The 7,843-nt window shown below is 34.0% G+C and overlaps 1 long non-coding RNA gene across 1 annotated transcript; it reads right to left on the minus strand.

Moving 5' to 3' along the window:
- Nucleotides 1-1,575: 1,575 nt before the first annotated feature.
- LOC115277304 lies at nt 1,576-4,422 on the minus strand. Its single transcript, XR_003902359.1, has 2 exons — nt 4,304-4,422; nt 1,576-1,763 (listed from the first exon to the last, which is right to left on the minus strand). It is a non-coding gene; the product is annotated as an uncharacterized LOC115277304 (long non-coding RNA).
- Nucleotides 4,423-7,843: the final 3,421 nt, after the last annotated feature.

A 7,843-nucleotide genomic window follows, 5' to 3' on the forward strand; every position in this document is an offset into this window, starting at 1 on the left:
TGGAAAACTACATCAAAGAGAGGGAAAGAAAGAAACAAAAGTTCAGATTAAAAGCAAATTGCTTACAAATTAAGAATATCTTGGACATGCTCTTCAAAAGATTCTTATTGCACTGAAATAATTTAGATCAATAGGAAGTGCTGGGGAAACCAGAGTAGCTTAGTTATTTGAGTATCTGATGCTTGATTTTGGCTCCAATCATGATCCCAGGGTCATAGGACTGAGCCCCACATTGAGCTCTGCGCTGAGTGTGAAGCCTTCTTAAGATTCTCACTCTCTCTTTCTCTCTCTCTCTCTCCCTTTACCCCTCTCCCCTGCCCAAGCTCTCTCTTTCTCTCTAAAAATAAATTTAAAAACCCCAGAAAACAATAAAAAAAGAAATTTTGGTTATATTCAGGTCTACAGCTGTTAGCATAGTGCTAGGTATAAAGTAAACACTAAATAAATGTCTGTTCAATCAAGAAATTTATAAAATTTTAAAATTTTGATATCTATTGCAAAATATCAAGTGATTTTTTAGGTTTATTTATTCATTTATTTTGAAAAAGAAGAGATAGTGTGTGTGAACAGGGAAGGGGCAGAGAGAGACAGAGAGAGAGAGAGGAAGAGAGAGAGAATCCCAAGCAGGATCTGTGCTGCAGTGCTGAGCCCTCATGTGGGGCGGGGTCTTAGAAGCTGTGAGATCATTACCTAAGCTGAAATTGAGTGAGACAGGTATTTAACCAACTGGGCCACCCAGATGCTCATCAAGTGATTTAAAAAAAAAGTGTTTGTTGAAAAAAATGTGTGTTTCACAAAAGCCACCCATTTTAAGTATATACTAATCATTTTTGTCAACTTACAGAGCTGTGAAAATATCACAAAAATCAATTTTACTGCATTTCTGTCACCCTACAAAAATTCCTAATACCAATTTGCAGTTATGTAGCTAGATAGCATATATTTTTCTATCATATATCTTATCTATCTCTCTGCCTATGTATCTGTATGTTATTACAAACTGTTTAAATTAATTTTTTTTATTTTATGCCATGAAAAGTTACTTAATATCTCATGTTTACCCTATTGTCCTTTATATTAATACAATTTCTTTGTGTCTATCCTTTTTGTATATGTGAATACACATGCACCCACACCCACACCCACACCCACACACATAGATCGATGGAATCTAAAAACATCATAAATAGAATCAGATTGAGGGACTTAATCAAGAAACGTGTGTACACCTACGTGTGTTGTAAAAATAAGTAGACTCATGCAGAAATTCAAATGACTGCTATTTGGAAACTTAGGGGTAGAGGAAAGGTGAATCTAAAAAAAAAAAAAGGTGAATCCCAGTTCAAGACCCGGTTATACAGACCAAAAAGCTTCATAGGCTGCTGCATCAAGGATGAAAAATTAAGTCTGAACACAACAAATATTAAATCAATGAAGACCAGGGGCTCATGTCTCAAGAATGTAGTCATGTCTCCTGGGTTATTCCAAGTTAGGGCACTCGCTTCCTGAAAAGGTGAGCTTCCCAACTTATTTTTAGGTGCGACAGATGGAAACAAAGCTTCCGGATAAAGAAAGCACATTTGTAATCATGTTAACTGGGTAAACCAGCAACAGATGTGCTCTGTTGGGGTGTGCTAACTCCCCCAAAGATCAAACTTGCTGGCGGAGAAGGTCTCATCCATGAATGTCCCACATTCATCCTGACACAGAAGTGCCTTCCCAGGAAGAGGGTCGAAGCGAGAGAACTGGTCATTTTCCTGATTCTGCAATAAAAGAAGCAGGAATAAAATCACAAAATCTTAGCCTACACCTTGAATGGAGAAGAGACATAAAAATCATCCAGTGTAGAAATATTTGTCTCTGCTTAAGAAGTTTCAATGCAGGAGAAATTGCTTTCCAGGATCCCCCATGAATTTGGGTCTGTCTTCTAGTACTAATTGTCTAAACTGGCGATAAAAATGTACTTAATACAGTCTTCAGGATTCAACACTAAGGAAAAGGAGTTTTATATCATCTGTAAAAAGTGAGGCAATCGAAATAGAAGCAGCCTACAATATTTATGAAAAGTGTAGGCAGAAAAGTTATTGCAGCAGTCCAGAATAAACAAAAGAAAATATGAAGCCTAAAAGAATCTGCAAAGTACAAAGAGGGCAAAAATAGCATTAAAGGTAAAGTACATCTTTCCCAAAATATAGTGATTCATGAAAAAATAAATGTATGCAGCAGTTAGAGGAGTTCAAAGTAAATGAAAAGTCAATTTTAAATACATGTGATTCAAAATGGAGATGACTAGAAAAGAGCTGAAAATGAAGCTATCCATTAAGAAATAATTTAGAAAGGTACACTTGGGTGGACCAATCAATTAAGCATCTGACTCTTTAAAAATTAAAAAAAAAATTATTTATTTAGAGGAAGACAGATAGAGCATGAGCAAGGGAGGGGCAAAGAGAGAACCCCAAGCAGGCTCTGGACTGTCAGCACAGCACCCAACGTGAGACTTGAATTCACAAAACCCTGAGATCCTGACCTAAGCTGAAACCAAGAGTCAGATGCTTAACCAATTGCACCACCCTGGTGTCCCCAAGCATTTGGCTTTTGATTTGGCTCAGGTCATGATGTCACAGTAGGACTCTGTGCTGACAGCATGGAGCCTACTTGGGATTCTCTCTCTTCCTCTCTTTCTGTTCCTTTCCTGTTTGTTCTCTCCTCTCTCTCTCTCTCTCTCTCTCTCTCTCTCTCTCTCTCTCTCTCTCCTCTCTCTCCTCTGCCTCTCTCAAAAATAAATAAACTGTTTTTTAAAAAAAGAAAAGAAGTGTCTTTAAAAAATAAAGAATTTAGGAAAATTTAGAATCTAGGTCCAAATAAACATTTTTCTAGACATCTGATGCCAAGTCACTAAATTATGGACACTTTTAGTAGAACATCACAACATTTACACAGTAAAATAAAAAGATGAACTACCAAAATCCACCAACGTTTTTGAGAAAAAGCAAACGCCATAAAATGAAGTGGAAATATCACCAAGTGAAAAGAACCAACACCTAAGGGAAGAATTCCTAGAACAAACACAGATGATTCTTAAGTACCTTGCAATATACTTCAAAAAGTTTTTTAATACCCACAGGAATTATATATAAAATGCCACTAAAAAGCATGAGAGACATGTAAACAAATGGAGAGTGATCTATGTTTCTGAATCAGAAAGCTGTGCATTATAAAGAGGTCAATTATCTACATGTAAAGTAATCAAAATAAACAAACCAAAAAGTGTTTGCAAATAACTATATAAGATTATACTAAAATTCACTAGGGAGATATACTGAGTATGAATAACTACAGAACTTTGTAAAACAAAATTAATAAGAAGTTGTTATCTATGAGCAAACACAAATCTTTACTAATAAAAACATTATTTTGTTCAGACGTATCTAAATATATCAATACAACACAATATAGAATGTATGGAATTTTAGTATGTGATAAAGGGATATTTTTAATTTACTGGTAAGAGGGTAGACTTTTCAATAACCAAATCTGGGACATGTGGCTGATCCAAAAACCAAAAATATAATTTCAAACTAGGTTGACACTCTAAATATGAAAGCTTAAGTGGATGAAAATTAAAATTATAATGTAATATCTCCATAATTCTCAGTTGGAATAACTATTCCTTTTAAAGACATAAAAATCATAACATACACAGAAAAACATTTTCAGAATATATGTAAATATACAGAACACTGATTTATTTCAATTAAAGAAAAATACAGGTTCTGACACTATTTCACAAAATAGGAAATACAAATAATCAACACATTTGAAAAGTTGCTTAACTTCACTAATAATTAAGGAAAAACAAATGGAAGCATCATTAAAATCGTTTTCTGTCTATTGGACTGTCAAATATTAAAATATATTGGTGAATGAGCTCTGTTATGCTTTTGTGGGATTGTGAACTGCTACTAATATTTTGAAGAGAATTTAGCTTTATCTGTTAAAATTAAAATATAAATATCACTGGGATCAGCTATGCTATTTCTAGAAGTCTGTATTACAGAAATGCTTACATTTGTGCTCAAAGACACGCGCCTCAAGCCAACTAGCAGCATCTAAAAACTGGAAGAAACTTACTGTCCATCTTTATGACAGTGTTTAAATAAACTGTGTATATTATATAAATATATACACACACAAGCACATACGATACATTAAAAATAAATGTATTGGCATAAAAGTTCCTAAGATGTATATTTTAAGGAGAAAGTTGTCACCAAACTCAAAACACGTTTACAAAATGTATTACCACAGTATTTGTTTACATCATGATGCATTAATATGCAGACAAAGTCTGCATAGAGATAGAATCTCTGAGCTGACACAGAGTTGGCAAGTCCTCTGTTGACCAAACTAGTAGTGGTTTTACCTGGTGAGGGCATGGGCATGGGTGGTGACTCTGTCTCTGTGGAGGAAATACATCACAATTACTGTATGTAGGTGACTAAACATTGCTCCAAACAATTTTATTATATATATATTTTTTTTTTGAGAGACAGAGACAGTGCAAACAGGGGAGGGTCAGAGAGAGAGGGAGACATGGAATCCAAAGTAGGCTCCAGGCTCTGAGCTGTCAGCACAGAGCCTGATGTGGGCTTGAATCCACGAACTGTGAGATCATGACCTGAGCCAAAGGCAGATGCTTAACTGACTGAGCTACCCAGGTGCCCTCAAACAATTTTATTTTAATTTTTTAATGTTTACTCATTTTTGACAGACGCAGGGAGAGAGGGGGACACAGAATCAGAAACAGGCTCCAGGCTCTGAGCTCTCAGCATAGTGCTTGATGTGGGGCTCGAACCCACCAACTGGGAGATCATGACTTGAACTGAAGTTGGACACTTAACCAACTGAGCCTCCCACGCACCCCACTTCAAACAATTTTAAGGAAAATAGTTCATATAATACTTTTGTCAGTGCTTAAAAAAATAACAAATTAAGTACAGTCCTCCGGTGGAGTCTGTTTTTTTTTTCTACATTATAGAGAGTTCAGAGAGTTTCTTAAGAAACGTAATCACAAATATTAGTTCAAAAGTTTAAGAAACAAAATAAAAAATATTAGTTCAAAAGTTATCTGTTTTAACCCTTCTGCCCTGAGATTTAAAAAAGGCATGCTACCCTCATTTTTAAGGTCACTTGATTTTCTGTGTTCGAGGAAGATGAAAGACATTTCTGGAGAATGAATGAATGAATGAACGAATGAATGAATGAATGCATCTTAAGAAAGGAATATCGTTTGCTTTCAATATCTACCTTCTTTTCAGATATTTTTGTTTTACTTCCAGCAGGCCTCTATTCTCTCGCTGCCTGCAATGTTCATTTTCCACCCAATTATCCAGGAACAATGTTGCAGTGTTCTACGTGAACATACGAGTATTCCATACCCTATAAAGATCTTTCTTTTGTTATTCATAAGTCAGCTGTCAATCTTGCTAGGCCACCAGATCCTTAACATGAAATTTAACACAGGTAGCTAGTTTCTTGGCTGCCACCCAGAAAATACCCTGAAAAAGACTATAGGAGATAGCTTAAGGGGAAATCGCAAACTCTAGATGATGACGATGATGATTTTACATTTTTCATGTGCTTACCATTCACTCTGAGTCTCACAATCTAATAATTGGTTGCAGCTACTTTGTGGATAAGGAAACCGATGCCCAGAAATATTCGAAAGTGAACATGGTGTGTGGTGAAGCAAATGCTACACGTTTGACTCTAAGATCTAATAATATGGATGGAATATATTCTGACAAATAGTCAGAAATTTGGGGCAGTAAATAAGATATTTAGAGTTAAGCAAAATTTTTTCTTAACATCTCACGGGCAGTGAAAAAAAATTCCCAGGTCCAGAGAGAAAGAACAAAAGAAGAGTAAACCAACCCAGGGAGGGAGAATCATTATTATTTTCACATTATTAGGAATAATGCTATGTTTAATTGTCCTTTGCCTCTTGTTTTCTCATATGCACTTACTCCCTTGAATTGTTAGGTGTTAATTAAAAAATTAAAAACTTTGGGGCAATATATTCTGTAAATGCTTGACAACGATTAAAATTTTATTGCATCAAGTTCATTAAGCAAATCCTATCGGACTGTGAGTTTATTGTCAATTTTAACTTGTTCTAGTGTTTCAATTACAATTCCATTTTGAACTGTAATAAGGTGGCTGATAAATGACAATGGTTAACTACTGCTATTAAAACTACCCAGGGCAGAACTCCATAAATGTAGAACAATTAGAGTAACAAATGAGAGAAGCGATATGCTATTATTTTTACATTATTCAGTTGACGTACTGCGGCATTTAAATTGTTCTATCTGAAAAAAATGTTCCACTTGTTTTCACCGGTTTTGGTCATTGTCATCTATTTTGCTTATAACACAGAATAATCAACTTTAAGATGTTGAGGAGTAAAGGTCAAATCATGTGGAAAACGTAGCTGTGATTCACTGACTTTGCTATGCTCACCAGGACACAGAGGTTAAGATGTAAAGTAGAGGACAGTTTTCTTTGGGTAACTGAAAACTGAAAACTGAAAAAACTGAAAGAAAAACTTAAAAGAACACTTAAAAACTAGCGATGATTTTGTTTTCCTTTCTTCCAACTTCCAAAAATGTGAAAAGATCGCTTATGTGCTTACTTCTTTTATTTCTCTTTCTTAAGATTATCTATTTTAATGTACACTTCACACTTAGCGTAAAATAAAGATGTCACAGTGTTTTCAGTATCTCAGAACTATCATTTGTCATGTTTTGTTCATCCAGGGAATTAGGTAAAACATGAACAAAGCTCCAATACTCTGAATATTTATGATTCACAAATAAAATAGTATTAGCTAATAGAAATAAATGTATTCACTTTGTTCCTAAATCTCCCCTTAACAATTCATTTACAAATATTTATACATGGCTCAAAAATTATTAAACATTCTCCACACAGTTATAGTCACTGAGCATCAATCCAGTTGAATCATTAAAATGCTTTTGATGAGTCTGGTTGTTTTTTTTTTTTTTTTTTTCAGAGAAATTGCTCACACTTTGAGGTAAGTCTGCTGTGTCGAAGAATGACTTAAAACATAGCCACTTTTAGAAACTTTATTTTTGAAATAGCAATAAAAATTCAAGACTGGCTTTTAAGAAAAGACTCCTGAAACCGAACACTGGGTTTCAAATAATAATTCTCTATTGGAGAAAATCTCTTAAACATCTATTCTGCTGAGAAGACTCTCCCATGGTACATAAGGTTGATACTAAAAGTCTTAAAACTATGTTGGATTTGTAATTAATTTTCCTTAAAAATATTTACTTATATACATTTATATATACTTATATAATTATTATATATTATTATAATTATTACGTAATTAATTTTCCTTAAAAATATATACACATATATATATTTGCCACAGAGAGTGAGACAGCAATATTGAATTCTTTTAAAGAAGCTATAATAGAAAATACCTTCTTATAATAATGGAAGCAAATTTAAAATAATTTTTAAGAATCTTAACAAAATAATTCTCTGATATCTTCTAATACCATAGAGAGTGTTCTGATGGTCATTGAAACTAGGAGAATGCTTAAAATTCCTCAGAACCTAAGAGTTGTTTTTTGGGATGAGGTTATAAAACTTTATTTACTTTAAATCATATTGTGGCTTTTAATGTTTTAAATAACTCGCAAGCTCAGTACTTTTGTACCTCAACTCATAAACCATCTGAGAAGGCTGAAAGCTTTATGGAACTTAAATTGTTTGGGATTTATTATCCTGAGATAAACTAAAAACAGCT

The sequence above is a fragment of the Suricata suricatta genome, chromosome 14 (assembly GCF_006229205.1).
Source record: "Suricata suricatta isolate VVHF042 chromosome 14, meerkat_22Aug2017_6uvM2_HiC, whole genome shotgun sequence".
NCBI classification, from domain to species: Eukaryota; Metazoa; Chordata; class Mammalia; order Carnivora; family Herpestidae; genus Suricata; species Suricata suricatta.